The 19,588-nt window shown below is 52.7% G+C and overlaps 1 long non-coding RNA gene across 1 annotated transcript; it reads left to right on the top strand.

Moving 5' to 3' along the window:
* The first annotated feature begins 12 nt into the window (after positions 1-12).
* LOC308559613 lies at positions 13-7,533 on the top strand. Its single transcript, XR_013999185.1, has 4 exons — positions 13-264; positions 551-669; positions 3,147-3,419; positions 6,852-7,533. It is a non-coding gene; the product is annotated as an uncharacterized lncRNA (long non-coding RNA).
* Positions 7,534-19,588: the final 12,055 nt, after the last annotated feature.

Here is a 19,588-nt window from a genome sequence, read left to right on the forward strand (position 1 = left end):
CCGACGGTCGGCGCAGACACACATGCATGCTTGCACGCACACACCCCTCCGTGCACCCCGGTCTGCTGCTCCCAGCGAAGCCCCTCCACGCGCACCAGCCGCTCTTGGAAAACCCCCACCTTCCTTCATTTGCAAAGTCTAATGAAGCCGCCAGGTCCAGACCCCGTGGGGAGAGGGGGCGGGGGACGGACGTGTCAGCTAGAAGAAAAACTGCGACGAGACCCTGGTGCTCTGTGAAATCGTCAAATATTTATCCGGTCTCAGGTATATCGCGAACAATCCCATTAACACCAGTGCGCCCTTTGAATGCCTCTCGGCCCCGGGAAGACTTTGTTCCCCAGACAAATGCGCTGAACTTCTGAACCTGGGGGCTGACTTAGGCAGCCTGGGTTTCCTTTGTTAATTCCTCCAAGACGGAGGTCACGGTGTTAGCGGGAGCAAGCAATCGGCATCATACCGAATACCCCCAAAGCGGGGAAAGAGCCTCCGGAATAGATTTCAATAGATTTTATTTCAAGTCTTTTTTTTCTTTTTTTTTCTTTCTGTAAAGTACTTTAGGCCCAAAGCCCTTGAAAACCGAAGCAAAACGATACTCTGAAGCTGCTACACAGTGCGGGGCACACACAGTCAGGGTAGAAAAAGTGTCTCTTGGATGATGTTTTTCCTGAGGTGAGTTTAGCCAACGCTTTATTACTATTATTGTTATGATTATTTAAATCTACATTCTTATCTAGAAGTGTGTGGCTGAAGTTCTGTCCATGGGGGAATTAAACCTAAAAATGTGCTCCATGGAGCGTTCACCTCTCGCGCCCTATTTAGAAAAGTAACCACAAAGCAAAGACCTCAGCTTTCACTTCTAAAACCACGGTAGGGGTGCTCCCCGGAGGGAGGTGCAGCGTTTCCTTCGCGGGGGGCTCTCTGAGGGCCTCCGGAGCCAAGTGCGCCCCTTGCAGAGTTTCCACGTTCTCCCTCCGGAGCCTCTTTTTATACTTTTACTAAAAGTAAGAGCAGCCAGCCAAGGCGGGGCCGGGGGGGCGGGGAGGTCGCGCGCCCCTCCGCTGGAGGCCTCCTTAACAAAAACAGTATTTTGTTTAGATCAGTCTTCAGGAGCTGAGCGCACACCTGCTCTCCCGGGGCGCCCCGAGGGGGTCTGCTCCCAGGGGCACCCCAAGGCCCAGCTCCCAGAGAGAGCTGCCCTCCAGGAAAGCTGCGGGCAGCTGTTCCGCACCCCCGGGGTGCAGGGGGCGCTGTGAGGATGCTCATGCGTCCGTCTTGGGCGCCGATTCCTTCTGCGGTTACCCAACCTCCGAGCCCGAAGGAAATGCGCCCCCAGCTGTGAAGCAGGGGTTCCTCCGTGACACTGGCCACGGGCTCGTTGTCTCCGTCTGTGAACTTGGCCGTCGGTCCCTTAGAGACGCATCTGTCCCGGGGCAGGTTTGGGTGCTGCGCTGAAAAAACAGGGTGGGTTTGAATCCGCTCGCATCCAGCGCGCTCTCTTGAAAAAAGAAAAAAGAGAAAAAGAAACAGGCATTGAAAAGAAACCTGCCCCAGGATGCTGTTGCTAACCGTGGAGGAAGGGACATGCAAAGCAGCTGTAAAAAAAAGCACCCGGCTAGTTCCTCCGCTCTGGGGCCCTCCCTCCCCGCCCGGCCGGGTGCAGGGGCGACGGCGGCCGGTGGACCCAGGACTCGCGGCTGCGGGAGGCGCAGCTCGGCCGCGCGCAGGAGGCGGCCCGCGGCCACCCCACCCCCACCCGCGTCCGCGTCCGCTGCGGCCCGGGTGCCGCACCCCCGCCCGCCCCTGTTCCAGGCCCGGGGAACTGAGAGGTGAGTAAGCAGTGCTTTCGAAGGGGACGGGACTCCATCGCCCCGGGGCCTGAAATGCCTCTGGGGCCCTGGGGAAGTGTACCCCAGCTTTGGGAGGATCGCCTTTGTAAGGGAGGGGCCCACGTGGTCGGCTTAGGAGTTTGGTTGCTCTCCTAGGAAACCCCGAGAAGGGGGGTTGGGGCGCGGGCCGGCTGACTCCGCGCTGGTGGTTCCCTGTGCACTCAGTGGGTGGGGGAGGGTTCCCAGCCCGGCCCCGCGGCCACCCAGCGGCCACCCCGCCTGGGAGCCGCACCTGGGAGCCGAGGCTCCAGGAGAGGCCGCCCCGCGCCCCACCCTCGGCCGGTAGGCGAGCAGGTGTGACCGCCTGGCCCAGCCTCCTGCCCAGCCCCCGCCTCGCTTTAAAAGCTCTGGGATGCTGGAGGGCCAGGGCCAGTGCCGGTGGGTCCGGGTGTCTAGTGACCAGCTAGAATGGAGTCAGCTTGGATACTGGGGACTGCAGATGTGACCTCGAGGACACTCAACTGTGCGCCTGGCTCGGGGAATGACTTTGCCCAGCACAACCTCAGAATATCACACAAGGCATTTCGGAGCCCTGGAGCCTGGAGTCCCAGCCCTGGGGGGAAACTGCAGCATCTACAGGCCCGGCCTGCTGGGAGTGGGCTCAGCTAGGACTGGACCTCCCCTGAGTGACAGACACTTAGAGCTTCTTCCTGCAAGGACCTCGGAGTAGAGACAGGGCCCCAAGAGCCTGGGCTCTGTCCAGACAGGTCTGCCTGGAACCCCAACTTACACATCACGTCTCCCGAGGCGGCTCAGCCTTTTTGAATATCAGGTTTCTTATCTTTTAAAAAATTATAATAGAACCTTCTATTCTTGCCAGGTGCTTCTCAGGATTAACTGAAAAGATTCCCGTTAGAGGAACCTCCTCACAGGTCCCAGCAAGGCCCCACCCCTGGCCCCACCAAACCCCAGTGACTCATAGCGTTTTTTTCAGGAATTCAAAGATACTTAACTCAGGCCCTGGCAGGTTTGGCGCAGTGGTTGGAGCGTTGGCCTGTGGAGTTGAAGGATCCTGGGTTTGATTCCAGCCATGGGACACGTACCTAGGTTGCAGGCTCAATCCCTACCTGGGTCAAGACGCGTGCTGGAGGCAGCCAATCAGTATGTGTCTCTCACACTGACGTTTTTCTCTCTCCCCCTTCCTCTCTCTCTGAAAAGCAATGGGAAAAATATCCTCGGGTGAGGATTTTTAAAAAGATGCTTAACTCAGGTTTCAACCTCTGATGGACCCTTTGATAAAGTTTGAATGTTTCATCACAGGAGCGGCATCTGAGCGTGACTCTGCAGTCTCTCTGCTACGTGTTCTGCCTGGAATCTTCACCGCAGCTGGGAAGGTGCACCATCCCCCCCCATGTGTGTAACTGAGGAAATGAGGCCCAGAAAGAGTGGGCAGCCTGCCCAAGGGGAGCCCTGGTGACAGAGGTAGAGCCACAGCCAGGCCTGCCTGGCCTCATAGCACACGCTGCCATCCAGTGCCACAGAGAGACAAGGGAGAGAGAAAAGCCACAGTAACAACACGAAAGACTGTCTCAGGTGAGGCTTCCTAAAGCGCACCCTGCATGAGAACTCAGGGCAACCGATTCAGGAGGGAAGGGCTCCCGGGAGAAGCTTACAGGGAATGGGGGAAAGACAGCCAGAGGCAGGACTCTGGCCGAGTCTCAGCTGCAGCCTGACCCCCGCCTGACTCTCTGAGAAATGTTGGGGGAGGACGTCAGGGGATCTGGGAGCATCAAGACACTGAATTAGGCATCGTGGCATCTATTCTATTAGCCCTGAGAAGACACATTCTTACCTCAGGACCTTTGCACCTGACATTTTCTCTTCCTGGGATGTCCTTCCCAGTGATTGTTATAGGGCTGCTCCTCTTATTTGGACGTAGGCTTAAATATAACTTCTTTAGAAAAACCTCTTCTCACCTCTCTAGCCAAAGTGTCCCCATCCCAGTGATTCCCTTGTCACTCGATTTTCTTCATTGCCCCGATCACCATCCAGAGTCAGCAGTTCACTGTTCGTCTTCTCCTCACTACAGCACTAGTCCTCGGGGGCAAGAATGTTGTTATTTGTTCAGTGCTGTATCCCCACGTGACACATGGTGCTTGGCCCATGGTAGATTCTCATCAATATTAACTGAGTGACTAAACTCAGATGAACCTTATTTTTAATCAGGTGTTTGCCCTCCTCTTATTTCACTCACCTTCTGCCTCATAGAATTGGGGATGGGGGGTGGGGGGAGTAAGGAAAGGGCTCCGGTTAAATGTTTTTGGAAAACAGAAAACCATATACATTAAAAGTAGGCAAAAGGCTTGAATAGGTATTTCACCCAAAGGGATATCCAGGTGACCAATAAACATGAAAAGCGGACGACTTCCTTAGTCACTGGAAAAATAGAGTTAGAATCACAGCGCCATGCCACTGAACACCCACCGGAATGGCTAAAGTGAAAGTAACTGAATGTTAACAGGATGTGGAACCACCAGGATTCTCATTCACTGGTGCTTCTCAAACTCCAAGTGAAGGACCGGCTCTCTTTTTTCTTTTTAAATTTCCAGTGCATTGCAGACCAAACACGGTCCCACTGAGCACGACTAGCACACAGCTCCTGCTGACTGTGCCTCAGCTCTCAGGTGTGACATCTGAACTGTCCATACACCCTCAGATAAGGCTGCTGACCCCGTGTTTGTATGTCACCTAACTGTCATGTCTCCATAAAAGTTTCCAAACACTCAGTATCAGTTTCTGGATTTACCTCATTGCAGACCAGTCGCCAATAGCTCGAAGCCCACCCTTGAGTGGCACTGCAGTACCCTGATGGTGAGTGTGAATTAGCACAACCACTTTGGCATATTTGCTGCAGTTGAACATACATATACTGTAGGACCCAGAAATTTCACTGCAAAGTATGTATCCAACTTAAAGGTGTAATATTGCGCGCAAAAAAAATGCAAGAATGTTTATAACATGACTATTTCTAAGAACCCCAAACTGGAAATGAACCAACATTAGCAGAAAAAAATATTACAGACCAATATCCCTCATGCACATAGACATAAAAATCTCTTTAAAAAGCAAATCAAACACAACAGTAAGCATCATGACTAAGTAGGGGTTGTCCTTGAAATGCAAGTCTAGCTTAACATTTGAAAATCAATATAATTTACTCAGTTAATGAAATAAAGCATTGGAAAAATTAAAAATCAATTCATGATAACAAATTTTCAATCTAAAAATAGAACGATTTCAATTTGATTTAATTTCTCAATTGGCTATAAGGTATATATGAATTTGATATAGGGCATGTATGAATACTTAGAGCTAACATTCTACTTAATGGTGAAATTCGAACACTTCTAAAATTGAAAACAGGCAAGGATATCCATTTACCACCTCCTTTCAACATTGCACTGGAGGTCCTAACTATTGCCAATAAAGAAGAAAAAGAAATAAAGGCATATGGGTTGGAAAGAAAGATGCAAAACCACTTTTATTAGCAGTTGACATGATTTACATAGAAAATCCCACAAATACACAAAACAACTTCAAGAACTAATCAGTGAACTTGGAAAGGCTGAAGAATATAAAGTCAGTATACAAAAGTCAATTGTATTTCTATCAGCAAGAAACAATTAGAAAATAAAATTTTAAAATTCCATTACAGTAACACCAAAACTCATAGAATATGTAGGAATAAATTCAGCAAGAGGCACATGAGACCTCTATAAAAATAGCCCTGAGAGAAATTAAAGAACACCAAAATAAATGGAGAGATATACCATATTCATGGATTGGGAGATGCAATATTGATACTATGTCAAATTTCCCCAGATTGATGTGTAGATTTAATGTAGTCCTCATCAAAATCCCAGATGGTTCTTCTGTAGAAATTGGCCAGTTAATTTTCAAATTTTTATGGAAATTCAAAAAGACCTATAAATAGCTAAAAGTATTTTGAAATGGAGGAATATTGGAGGACTCACACTTTGTGATTTCATGACTTACTATAAAGTCATGGTAAGCAATTTAGTGTGGTATTGGCATGATAAACAAATAGAGCAAGGAAACAAAATAGAGTCCAGAAACAGACTCACACAGGTGCAGTCCATTGATATTCAACAAAGACATCATAGCAATTAGCAACATTTAAGGACAGTTCTATTACTATATCATGGTAGAACTCAGATAATTGTGGGGACTGACTGGAAGGGGATTTTCTGGGATGATGGCAATGTTCTCTATTTTTTTAATTTATCTTTATTGTTGAAAGTATTCCAGATGTCTCCTTTTTCCCCCCTTTGACCCTCTCCACCCCACATCCGCCCCCCCCCCAGGCCTTCCCCACACTATTGTCTTTGTCCTTGGGTTATGCATTTATGCATATAAGCTCTTTAATTAATCTCCCCCCCTTCCCTCTGAGCTTCATCAGTCTGTTCCATGCTTCTTCGTCTCTGGATCTGTTTTGTTCATCAGTTTATTTTGTTCATTAGATTTCACATATAAGTGAGATCATGTGATACTTGTCCTTCTCTGCCTGGCTTATTTCGCTTAGCATAATACTCTCCCGGTCCATCCATACTGTCCCAGAGGGTACAAGATCCTTCTTTACAGCTGCATAGTATTCCACAGTGTAAATGTCCCACAGCTTTTTATCCATTCATCTACTGATGGGGACTTGGGCTGTTTCCAGATCTCAGCTATTGTAAATAACGCTGCTATGAACATCGGGGTACATACATTCTTTCTGATTGGTGTTTTGAGATTCTTAGGATATATTCCATTTTTAATTTTTTGAGGAAACTTTATCCTGTTTCCTATATGGCTGCACCTTTTCAATTGGACTAGTGCTTACATGGGTGTATATATTTATCAAACATCAAACTGTACACTTAGATGTGGGCTTTTCATTAAATTTTACCTTGAAAACATTGTAGAATATACACATAAAATGATATTGTTCTTTTAAAATTTTAGAGCAGTCAAAGAAAAGTACATATGGTTTGTGGAACTACACAAAAAGCCTACGTCGATGTGAGAAAGGCCATCCACCAACTTGAAGACAACGGTTACCTCTGAGGAGAGAGAGAGAAGTGGGATCAACTGGGATACACGGGGACATCTACACCATCTCTGTGATATTTTTACTTCTTCAGGCAAAATGTTCACATTTGTCAGATCTTATTGGTGGCACATAGGTATACTTTAGATGATTTGTCATTCCCTGTGTCTGAAATGTTTCGTTTTAGCCTTTAAATTTTAAAAAGAGGAAAATAAACTTGAATAGAAAGTTCTGGGCGAAGCATGGCTATCTCTACTTCCTCTCCATTGTCAAGTTTGACACAGAAAAGAATGTTTTCTGATCTCCGAGTGAGCCCAGGAAGCTGCTCCCACGAGAACACATCAAAGCGTGAGAGCCTAATGGGACGCCAGGGACAGCGGGTCAAACCCGAGGCTCATTTTTCTGAAACTTGGACAACATTCCACAGCATTGTCGTTTCACGCCCATCACGCTTCAATATATAGATCCTGCTTCAAAACCTAACACCGATGCGGCTGAAAAGATCTAAACCTGGAGACAAAGAAGACACATCTGAGTTCATCTGGTAAAATTATTTCAGCGGATATGGGTTTTAAGATTACAAATTTTATATATGCCAATAGAGTTATATATTTTAATTTCCACTTATGTTTGGAAAGACTTCTAAGGAGCTTAAAGACACCTTGTGAGCTCAAATTAGTAAGGGAGATGCTCCCTCCCTCCTTCCTTCCTTCCTGTTCAGAGAGAAATAGGAAAAAATAGGGCAGAGCAAGATCTCACTTTCAAAACACGCTCTTCCTAAAAATCGTTAACACCAGATTTCCAGGGTTTCTGCTTACAGTTGCATTAGCTTCTGCAGGAGGCCCGTCCCAAAGACGCGAGCCAAGGGCGCTCTTGCCTCGTTTACCGGTTAAGTCAGGTGCTCCTTGTTGGTAATCGCCAGAAACCCAAGTTGAACTAGTTCAAGCAAAAAGGAGGAGCTTATTGGCTCAACTGGGCAAACCAGGGCGAAGAGGGCAGGAGCTGGCCTCGGGTCGGTGGGACGCGGACTCTGCGGGCACCGGGACGCCCCCGTTCCCGTCCCCCCCTGTCGCGGGCGTGCTCTCTGGCGGGACCGGGCGGAAGGCAGCCGCTTGGGTCCATCACAGGCGCTTTCCTTGGGCGGTGGGCCTACGCGCGCTTGGTCTGATCTTACTGATATTCCCGGTTGTTCAGCATGTAAATTAGAAACAAGTGAAATGAACTAGGAATAGATCAAGGGCAGGTAGGCGGAAGCAGATGCACCCTCTCCCCAGCATTTGTCCCCTCCTGTCGCTCTCGCACCTCAGGACAAGCTCACAAGTCCTGGTCCAGGGCCGCCCACCAAGAACGTCTCCTCCCTCTTGCACCTCCTAGCAGGGTTTCACTACACACATTTACATCTTAAAAGATCATCTCAGTTTTGCTCTGGAAAGTCCCCTGGCTCCCCCACGGAGATGTAAATACTGTGAGTCAGGGTTTGGGACAGGAAGCAGAGGAAGGTTCCACCAGGAGAGGAGCTGTGGGAAAGTCTGATAATGGGGGAGCGAGGCCAGAGGCCCAACACGGGTACCCGAGCCCCAAGGCAAGTGGGAGGGAAGCTGGGCCTCCTGCTCTGCGGGGACAGGGCCAGGCTGGCAGGTACTGGTGGCAAGAATTGGAGCACCAGGGACGGGCTCAAGATCCAGGCTGATGGAGGCCTGGGAGGGCCGGGAGGGCCAAGAGCTCTGGGAGGCCTGGGCTGAAATATAAATCCAGGCAGTCGGCACTAACAGTGAGAGGAACTTTATTTCAAACAGCCCGAGACACTTCTGTTGTTTGCAGAGGCTCCATTTGCGAGTTCGAAGCGTCATTCTGTGGATTCATTGCTGGGGGCGGAGAGCAGGAGACGGTCCCCACACAGCCTGTTTTGACGTTGGGATCAGTTAGTACAGGGATCAGCAGGCACCTGGGTCCCAGTCTCCCACAGCGACAATGACCCTGGGAGGGGCTGGCGGGACAGTCCCCTCACGCTGTGCCTCGGGTTCATGGGGAGTGCTCCCTGTGTTCCTCTGGGGGGGGGGGGTCAGGAGCCAACATTCCTCCTGGGGCCACTCAGCTGGTCTTGGAGACAGACACTTCCAGCTCAATGTCATGGTGGAGTTCCTGGGCGCCTGAGCGAAGGACTTCACCCAGCTGGTGGGAGGGGCGCCGGGCTCAGCCCCCAGGGGGCCCTGGGAAGGAGCCCTGAGTGCTGGGGGCACTAGGAGAGGCAGGGGCCGGTCACACAGCCCCTCCTTGCGTTACTCAAGCCCCCACGGGACTAGCCCTCAGGTGGGGTGGGGTGGGACAGGCCGAGGCAGGGAGGTGCCCCGTTGGCGGCGGCCAGAGGACAGGGGCATCTGCAGGGTGGAGGGGGCAGGAAACCAAATGGGGACTCCCCTGGGGAAAAAGACGCCGCCTCCAAGGCAAGGACTTGAGCACAAGGTAGAGGCTGGGCAGTGAGACTCCGGGAGCAGGGTCCCTGGCTTTCCCTCGCAGGCGGGAACAGGTGCAAGTCCCTGCAGCCAGGTGGGGATGACATGAGTCCCATGTCGAGTGGTTTCATTAACAATGAAGGAAAGGATGGCGGTAACAAGTGAACGCTGAGTGTCGCTCTTTCACAGAGACGTCGCATGTGTCTCTGAACCCTGGTAACAGCCCTGCAGAGAGCATTCGTGTACATTAGTATACCTGTGTCACCGAGGAGGAAGCTGAGGCTCAGGGGGGTCCCCTGCCTCGCCCACAGCCCTGCCCAGCTGCTGGGTGTCACTCAGCCTCCGGCCTGGTAGGGAGGCTGGGTCACTGGTTTTAGAGAAGCCGCCTTGCCTGGAGCGGGCCTGGGCTGCGTCTCGCCTGAAACAGAGCCAAGCTCACTCCGGCAGGACTTCCCCGGAGAGGTGAGGCCATCCGTCAACACGCACTTGACTGCCGGTGACGGGAGGGATGTTGACACACCAGTCCTCACTGTGCCGGTGGAAACCGAGACCTTGTCTTTAACCCCGCTCTGCAGGTCAGCGCGCCGGCCGGCAGCTGTGTGGCCAGCGGGGCGCCTGCCCGACCCCCAGCATCTCCTGCTGGGAACTCATCTGGCCAAGCAGCGCTGGGCGTCCAGGCCCACGGGGCCCCGGGTGTGGGCACGACGTGGCTGACCTCGCCCGCAGCCCGCAGACTGCACGCACCGGCCAGGACAGCCACCCCTCTCGTGACCACGGCCACGGGAAAGGACAGGGCGTGAAGCGGAAGCCACTGCTGTGCTTCAGCTGCATGCCGGAGAGCTGACGTCTCGATTGTCCACTTTCTCTGTTTTTATTTTTTTCTTTGTTAATCCTCAGCTGAGGATATTTTTTTTTCATTGATTTTTAGAGACAGTGGCAGGGAAGGAGGAAGGGCGAGAGAGAGAGAAACCTCAATGTGAGAGAGACAAATCCATCCGTTGTCTCCTGCACATACCCTAACCTGGGTTGGGATCAAACCTGCAACCCAGATAGGTGCCCTTGACCAGGAGTCGGACTGGCACCCTTTGGTGCTGGGGCTGATGCTCTGACCAGAGAGACACACTGGCCAGGGCTTGAGTGTCCACTTAATGTCCACCTAATGCGCCCCAGGGTGGGACCTGGAGAGTGTTATGCTAAGGAAATAAGCCCGTCAGAGAAAGACAAGTGTCACATGATCTCATGCACGTGGAATCTAAGGAACAAAATAAACCGATGAACAAAATAGACCCAGAGACACAGAGGCATGGATGGGCTGAGGGGCCTCCGAGGGAAGGTCGGGGAGAGATTGACCTAAGAGCTTACACGCATAAACGCATAACCCATGGGCACAGACAATAGTGGGGTGAAGGCCTGGGGGGCAGGGTGGAGGGGGCCAATGGGGGAAAAGGGGACGTTGTAATACTTTCAACAATAAAGATAAATAAATAAAGAGGGCTGAGTGCAAAATAGAAGCCTTTTGTGACCGCAGAGTAAGTCTGTTCACGCGGACAGTTCGGGTCTCCAGTCAATTTACAGGGTTCTGCGACCGTCACCCAAATCCAGCCTCAGAACATTCTCATCACTCCATGGATGCATCTCATTTTTTAATTATTTTCAATGGCTCCTTTCCCAAAGAGCATTTTGACAGTAAAGTCATATTTATAGTCAAAAATAAACATTTTGGATGATCAGGAATTGAGGATTTTTTTTTTTAGCAACGAACCTTCCTTAGAGGAACGTCTTTAAAGGTTCTTCTTCTGGAAGAAATTTTGAAAATTAAGAAAAAAAAAAAATTGATATGCAAAAAAAACCAAAAACAAATTAAATAACAAACTTGTGGCTAAATCTGAACCAATTCTGATCACATATTTATGGAGTGTGATCTTTCTATATTCTTTTGCAGATAAATTGGGACACGTCGTCTCTCTTTGGAGCATCTCTTAAGACTTAAACTTTAGTAACTGCTTTTGCATTGACTTGAATTATGTTAAAAAGACAAAAAGTATATTTTTAAACAGTCGTGATTCGTGTGGAGAGGCTCTGGATAATTTTTATTTTCTTCTTTATACTTTAGCATGTTTTCTGCATTTTTAGAATCATCATAGCTGTGGTCTGAAATAATAAGAAGACACATCCAACGTCCCTCGGGGAGGTGGCCAAGCTGGCAGCCTGAGCACCCTCCCCAAGATCAATGGACAGCTCGTCTTGCATTTTACAATGGACCTCAGAGGACACTCTTACTCTCTTAAATTTAATTCACTGTCGCTGTAACCCCCAAGAGCTGACAACACATTTTATTAAATTCGTATAGAAACAGTAGCTGTGTATTAAAATAACACGGAATAGGCCCACCCTTGCACGGAGAGAGACCTGGAGAGAGGGAGGCCCGTAGCCTCAGGGGCGGCCCAGAGTGAGCCGGACAGAGGCCAGTTTCCCTCGTGGGCATGCCGGTCATTCAAGTAACCGGGTATCTAGTTTCTCACGAGACCAGGAAAAATCCACGTGCGGCACTAAAGCGCCCGGCACTTCACAGTGCGCGGGGCCGCGCGGGGCGAGTCTGAGAGGGGAGCAGGCCCCTCGCGGGGGACGTGGCTCCTTCGCGTGAGCCCGAGAGGCCCCAGAGGGCAGCTGCCTGGCAATAACCTCATTTCCTTTCTCACGTGCGGAAACCAGGGGTTTTCGGTTCTCGCCACACCTTGTGTCTCGGGCCTGCGAACTTCAGCAGGGCGAGACCACACCATGCAAATAATTTAATAACTAAGCACGACTCCTCTTTCTAGTCATAGAGGAGGGCTTGGCTCGCCCGTGGCTCCCTCCAGAACAAGGTACCATGACCGTTTAGTCTCTGTTGCCCGCAATCGAGGTGTATGCCTGGAGGGCAAGAGCCGTATTCTGTCACGTCGATGCTTCGGGCCTACACGTAGTAGGTATTGGACAAATAAATAGCCCCTAATGGATAACTAAGTGTCCCCGCGAGGGAACAGAAACCGTGACAGAGAGAACTAGAGTCGTGGGGGCTCAGAGTGTATACAAGACACCCCCTAACGCGGGGGAGGTCCCCGCTGGACTCTCCACCGAGGGCTGTCCCGGATCGACACCGCTTTCCTGCAGGGCTTACGCTGGGGATGAGAAGCGTCACATACTCTTCCACTTGCCTGAAAGCTTAATTCCAACTGAAACGCAATCCTCCTTGCGATACCACAATGGTGCTCGGGACAGAATCTGCACCCTCCTTCCTAACCCAAAACACGTGTAAATGGGATTACAGGCTTCTAGCTGCCAATTTGCTCTGATGGCATAAAAGACCCGAGAGACAGTCCGAAGGCTCTGGGGTAATTACGGAACTACAGCTAGTCGGGGAAGCCTCCAACCCTTCACGGCAGGGGCCCCTGCCTGAATAGGTGCGGCGATTTTGAAAACGGGACACTCGTCTCTGGCAATGGCTGGAGCAAATGAGTGGCATGCTGGCAGACGCCCGGGGGACATGCGGCCCCAGAGTGGCCCGCCTCTAACCATGCCCGCGACCCGGCTGCCTCTCCCGGGCCCTGAGGCTGTTCGGGGCCGGATCCACCGCCGCCTGTCTGGGCCTCCTTCGCCCTGAGCTAGGGTTCCAGGTTCACAGGACAAAAATACAGGACTTTCAGTTAAGTTTCAGATAAAGCACAAGTAATTTCTGCAGGTCCCATACAATATTTGGGACACGCATGGCACATAGATGCATGGGCCATACTTACCCCAAAAAGTATTCATGGTTCATTTGGAATTCAGATTGAACGAAGCAGCCCCACACCGTGGTTTCTGGAGGACAGGACATCCGCTGACCGAGGGGTCCACTAGGCCTGGTCTTAACCCACATCCATTTCCCAAAGAAGAGAGACAAGGAGGGACCCCCCCCCACACACACACCCTTCAATGCGGGGTGTCAGTTTTCCTTTGATTTCTCAAAGGGGGGGAGCAGGTCTCGCTGTTCCTCTAAGCTGGGGGAGGGGCACCTCCATGGAGGGCCCTTGGCTTCTCCTGGGGCCACGGACAGAGCCCAGCCTCTGGCTCGAACGGGTTCTTTGGACCACACGGTCATTGCTTTCAATTGGGAAAGTGTGTCGCTATCATGTGGCTGTTTCATTCCGGTCACTCGTGTCTGCCTTTCTGTTCGGGGGACGCCTGAAGCTCCGATCCTGTGTAGACAGGCTCGGTCACCGTTCACGTCTGAGATTACAGCCGCACCGGCCCTCGGGGGGTCCCGAAAGTCCAGCCCCCGACGCGCGGGCCCTGGCCAGACCCGGAGCAAGGGGAGCGGAGTGGGTCGGCCTGTGCTGCTCCTCACGCCGGTAACAAAAAGGGCCTTTTCATCAAAACCTGTTAAGAGTTGTTCGGGGAATTATTCTTAAAAGAAGCGTTTTTTTCTTCAGAATACCTACTTTGAACATAAACACTTTCTTAATAGGCTCTTTTTTCCAGCCTGACAGCTGAAAGAGGTATAATTTGCAAGTGCTGATTCCCTGAAAGAGCAGGAATACATGTCAGCGAGAGAAAGAAAGTAAATGTGATGAGGAAATTGTACCTTTCGGGGGGGGGGGGAAGTGCAGTGAAGGGGGTGGAGGAAACAGTTTGATCATAAAATTACTGTGCATTTCCCTCCCTGAGTTCTCTGCGGAAAGTAACTACCGCTGGCTCGTAAGCACCGGTAGCAGAAAGACAGAAACGGAAAATTAAAAGCAGACCAGGTTCAGAAACAAAGCTTGAGGAATTCGAGCCATTCGGAAGGCCGGGCAGGCCCGGCGCTGTTTCCGGAGGAGGCGGCCGGGGCCTGGCCTTGCGTGTGCGCTGGGACGGCCCAGCTGAAGGGGCTGGGAAAGGCTTGGCTCCCGGACGGAGCCTCTAGTCGAAGGAGGAGCCTGTTCCCAGAAAAGGGCTCGCAACTTTACGTCCATCTCAGGAGGCTCGGGCGCTGCCCACAGGTCTGTCGGGGGCCTGGGCGGGCCCAGAATCCTGGAGCAGCGCCGAGCCGGAGTCCGTGGGCTGCCCGCCTCCTCGGGGCCCAGCCCCACGCGGCCTCCCCCTGAGAACCCAGGCAGGCCGCCCACAGGCGGACCTTCTGTCCTCTACTCTCCAGCAGCTGGCGTGTGAGTGTCCCGCGTCCAGGGTTTCTAGAACCTGGTCAAGAGCCCTGGAACGCTCACCAGGCGACACCACGCTTTACCCAGGCCGTGGGGAGCGTGTGGGGCGGGATTGCTGAGCTCCTCTGGTGCAGAGGGACAGACAGTGAGGAGACCCGGTGCCACTGCCAGCCGACCCGGGGTAAGGCCCTTGGTCCTGAGTTTCTGTGTCCCCACCTGTAGCTGGGGTGATGCCAGGTACCTCCGCGGGGCTGCAGTGAGGACTATGTGACGTCCTGGGTATAAAAGTGCCGGACGCGCAGCGGGCGGTCGTTCCGGAGAGCTCTCTCGTCTCGATCTCGCTTCCTTCCCCTCCCCCCTGCTTTCTGGGACCACCTCTCGGTCCCCTGGCACTCATTCCTGCTCTGGGATCAACTTGGGGAACCCAGTCTGGACAGAGCACAGCGAGAACGTTTACTGAATGGACTCTGGGCCTACGGTTCTTGGGTGGCAAAGACAGAAGTGATCAGATGAGGCCGTCGGCTCAGGTGCCACCCAGGTGCTGGCAGTGGAAGGTGAGCTAATGGGTTACTTTCAAAAGGACATCAGGCATTGGCTTGTGGACCCGCAGGCCACATATAGGGTGTCCCCCCAAAATGTATACACACACTTGGAATAATTATAAAGGCAGTGTTTACTAGAGTACATTTCATTTTCAAAACTGAGCTGTCAGCTGTTACGGGGTGTCCCCCAAAAATGTGTGCACACATTTTTGGGGGACACCCTGAATATGGACCCTCGTCACCTGGCATGCGACCCTTCACTGGCATTGCCTCATGGTGGGATCTCCCTTCCTGGAGCCCCACCTGTTGACACAGGTGTGGCCACCTGCTTACGGTCCATGCAGCGCCTGGGGCCCTCGGCCCGGGAAGGTGCTGAGTGGTGACAGGGGGAGAATCTGTCAGCAGACACTCAGGAGATGATTTTCCGTGAGATCAAGGGAGTGTTTGCCTTGAAGTTTCCTTCCCTTTTATATGTAGGACTTAAGCTCCTTTGGTCCAGAGAATGGGGCTGTGGTGTCGCAGTCCCTGACCACAGATGGTATCTGGATATCTGGACGGAGCTTTGGAGGGGGGAGGAGGAGGGGGAGGAAGAGCTCTGGACTTCAAAGAGGGGAGCCGGTGACAGCGAGGAGGCTCCAAGAGGCCGCCGTGTGATTTGGGAGTGCTGACAGGTGGCATCTGACCTCCGCCTGGGGCGGCAGCTGGCCCTGCCTGCGGCTGACCCTCCCCATGCAGCCAGGGCCGGGGCACAGATCCTGCCCGAGAGGACAAGAGCGGAGCAGACCCATCAAATGGTGCAGGGGGAGCCTTTTCTCCAGGGCCTATTATTTTCAAAAACGTACCTGCGTCGGGGGAGAATGCCCGTGGGCGAATACAAGGTGGCGGCGCTGCTCTTACGCCCACGGCGGCCAGTTTACTCCCAGGCGGCGTCCCTGACCCGCGTCCCTTCCCCAGGGAGTGCGGCGCCTCGGCTCTCCCGGGTACAGCTGTCCTGCCTTCCGAGTGCCGTTCCCAGGGCCCCTCCCAGCGGTGCGCTCAGGTCCACCCTGACCTGGGGCCCCGTGCCCAGGGCTGGTCCCAGGAAGAGCGGCCGCATGCCACACGCTGTCCTCTCGTCTGTGTGGAGGACTTGGGGACGGCACGTACCTGGGACGCTGTTCAGCGCGGAGCTTCTCGTTGACTTTTGTGCTTTCACTTGAAATCCTGATAGAAATGTCCTCATGTTGCCGAAAACCTTCAAAACTGACTGTGGAGTGGCTGAGACGGGGCCGACAGGCAACGCTCCCGTTTCCTGACGCTGAGTGTAGACAGGTTTCCTCCTCTTAGGAAGTTCCCGGGAGTTGTCGGGCCTTTTGCCCAGCTGGTTGCTGCGCAGTCACCAAGCTAATGTGTGTGAGGGACACTGGGCACGGTGTGTCGCGGTGTGGGGGAGCCTCCGGCGAGAAGGTGAGGCCTTCTCCTTCCTCGCGGTGAGTCAGTTCAGCAAGACATCAGCCCGACCAGCGTGGCTCAGTGGTTAAGCGTCGACCCCTGCGCCAAGAGGTCGCTGGTTCGATTCCCAGTCGGGGCACATGCCCGGGTCTCGGGTTCGGTCCCTGCTCTCTCCCTCTCTGTCTTCCTCTCTCTCTAAAAATCAATAGAAACATATTTAAAAAATTAAAAAGTAAGAGATTAGAGCCTTCTCAAAAAATGCAACAATAATGTTAATGTGACCAATTGCTGTCAGTCCTAAAAGAAAAATGGACGATTGCCCATCAGTCGGCATTACTCTCAGCCACTAGTAACATACATCATCAGTGCACTTCCCGGGGCCCAGAAAAATACTCGCGTGGTCAGACCTTCTGATCACGTGGGGCAAGATCTATTCATTTACAGACACGCTAAATAAATAAATAAAGTGACCCAAAGGAAACTGCTATAGGTCCTATAACTCTCTCTTGATTTTGGCCGGAACATGGCCTACTTGAGCGAAGCCAGCAAAGGGTTCCACCCCGTGCCACCAGGCAGGGACTGCGGCTCTGGTCACCGAGAATGAGAGGCTGGTGTCCACCGGCCAGGCAACAAAGTCTGAGTTTGCTGGAGACGGTGTAACCCCCAGGCTTCCCAGGGTTAGAGGCCAATAAACATCCCTCTTCCCTAAGCCAATTTGAGGTGGGTTCTCTGCCCTTTACAACCTAACAAAATAAACAACAGCCCCGCCTCAGGAGCCAGATGGGGGGAGACTGTCCTGGGGGGAAGGGGCTCCCAGGCGAGACTGGTGGGGCCCGTGGGCTCGGCTGGTCTTTGAGGTCACAGCGAAAGGGGGAAAGTGAACACAGAGGCGCGCAGGGCAGGAGGGAGCCCTCGGGGCTGCAAAGCCAGAAGGGACCGTGCCTGAGCCTGGGTAGCGTCCCTTAGTGAAAGGCCTGGGCTCGGTGAGCGAGACACAGCTCGGAAGGGCAGCTCGGTTCTCTGGGAGGAAGTGGAGACCGAGAGAGAGACGCGGCCGTGTGGGCGCCTGTTCCCGTTAAGCTTCCACGGAGCCGAGCGGCAGCCCCGGCCCGATAACAGCGGGATCCCGTGCTCAGCGCTCTGAGCGCGCTTGGTTCACGTTTCCTCCGAGCTCAGCCTCGGAGCCCACCCCGGGACTCCCCTCTAGGCTGAGCCGGGCCAGGGCTGTTGCTGGTGTGTTTACATTTCCTTGCGAGGTGGCCCCTGGAGGCCCGGAAAGCTCTCCGTAATGCCCCTTAGCTGGCCACAGGTCGCGCCAGGTCACCGTGTCAGCAATAATCCCCTCGCACTGCCATTTACTTCATGCGGGGGCAATAAGCCCCCTGGCAGCCTTCGCTCTGCCGATGGTATCCTGGCCCTGCACCCGGGATGCCCTCAGAAGACACCGCACCACCAGCCCTGCCCGCAAACCCGCCTCGTCCGCCTGCGAACCCAGCAGCTCAGGCCCGTGAGGCCACCCCGGAGCCGCTGGTTACCGCTGCCGACTGTCAAAGTACGTCTGTGTCCCGTTGTTTCTCCTTACAGCGAGGCAGAAGTTGTTCAGATAGTATTTGTGCCATTTAAAGGCCTCACTACTTGGAGAATATTGTTTCGTTTTAACACAGAAGCACCTCTTAAGAGGCAGAGAGCTCGGGGAGGAGCCCACTTGATGCCACTTTCCGGGCTGACCGCAGGCACTCGATCAACACGGGATAAAGGGACCAGGTGAAACCTGCTCTCGGGGACCCTCCAGGACAGTAGCAGCCCCTCTACGGCGTGGAGACCGCACTCGGCCCTGTGACGGGTAGTGCCGATGGGGGAATTACTTTCACTTTATTTTTTTACGACACTGAAGGGGACACAAACGTGATTAAGGGGCACACCCTGAATCGGTGGGGAAGAGACGTAAAGTACGAGAGACACGGCAGGATGAGTGAAACGTGTTACGTTCCTGCACTTATAGTTTAATAAAAAGTATCTTAAAAGCTGTAGCCGTCAATATTGCTATCGGCATTTAACGTAGGAGGACAACTAAGAAGCCTGAAACCATTTTCTCAGCGTAACTAGCCGAAGTGAACAACCCCATGGGGCCGCACGAGGCTGCGCACCTGGGCTCTCCACAGCACCCGCAGGCCGCGGCCATCTGAGCAGGGACGCCACCCTGTCGCCTGCTCTGCGGGCCTCTGGCATCCTCGCCCTGCCACAGGGCAATGCCACCTCTCAGAGCTACTGCACTTTTAGGGAGAAAATACCAGAGAAGGGCACGTAGAGAGAAAACTGGGAGACAAACCGAGGCAGCAGGGCGCAGGTGAGAACTCTCACTGACCTGCCGCCTGTTTTTCTAAAACCAAGATTCTACTTCTGTCACGTCTAGCAGTGACCTACGGTAAATTAATAGGTGAAGTCGACCTGTTCTCTGCTGCTAAACTGCCTGGGACTGATACGCTCAGGCCATGCCGGTCTCCCGGTCAGTCTCACTCATGTGCCGCTTTTGTTCCATGAAAGATGCAGCTGTTGCTAGCATTCCGCCCCGAGTGTCAAGGACTATTGTTTTATTATGAGCATTGTGGACACAGCAGAAGGGGAGGGAAGTGGTAGGACAAAACCAAACAACACAGAAATTGGACGGACACGTTTGTTATTCAGAAGTATCACCAAAATACAGGTCCTTCTCGAGGTGGGTTGAAGGCTGAACGGCTGGACGGCCGGTGGGAACCACGCGCGTGCTCAAGGGCGGCAGGTGTGAAAACAATGAAAACACCTGGCTTACAAAAGCTGCCTCTGCGCCTGGGAGGAAAACAGGGTAATGGTAATAATAACCAAAAACATCCTGCCTCTGGCCGGTTCCTTTTCATTTTTTCTCACACTGGGCAGTTTTATTTATAGATAGAGGCCGCTTCTAAGAAACACACACACACACACACACACACACACACACACGCTCATTTCCAGGTGGAAGTGAGTTTATCTGACGTAAAACAGCTTTGGTGTTTGTATAATCTGTTTTCTTTGGAATCCCATCCAGAATGGG

Source organism: Miniopterus schreibersii (genome assembly GCF_964146895.1).
Source record: "Miniopterus schreibersii genome assembly, chromosome: 7".
Taxonomy (NCBI): Eukaryota; Metazoa; Chordata; class Mammalia; order Chiroptera; family Miniopteridae; genus Miniopterus; species Miniopterus schreibersii.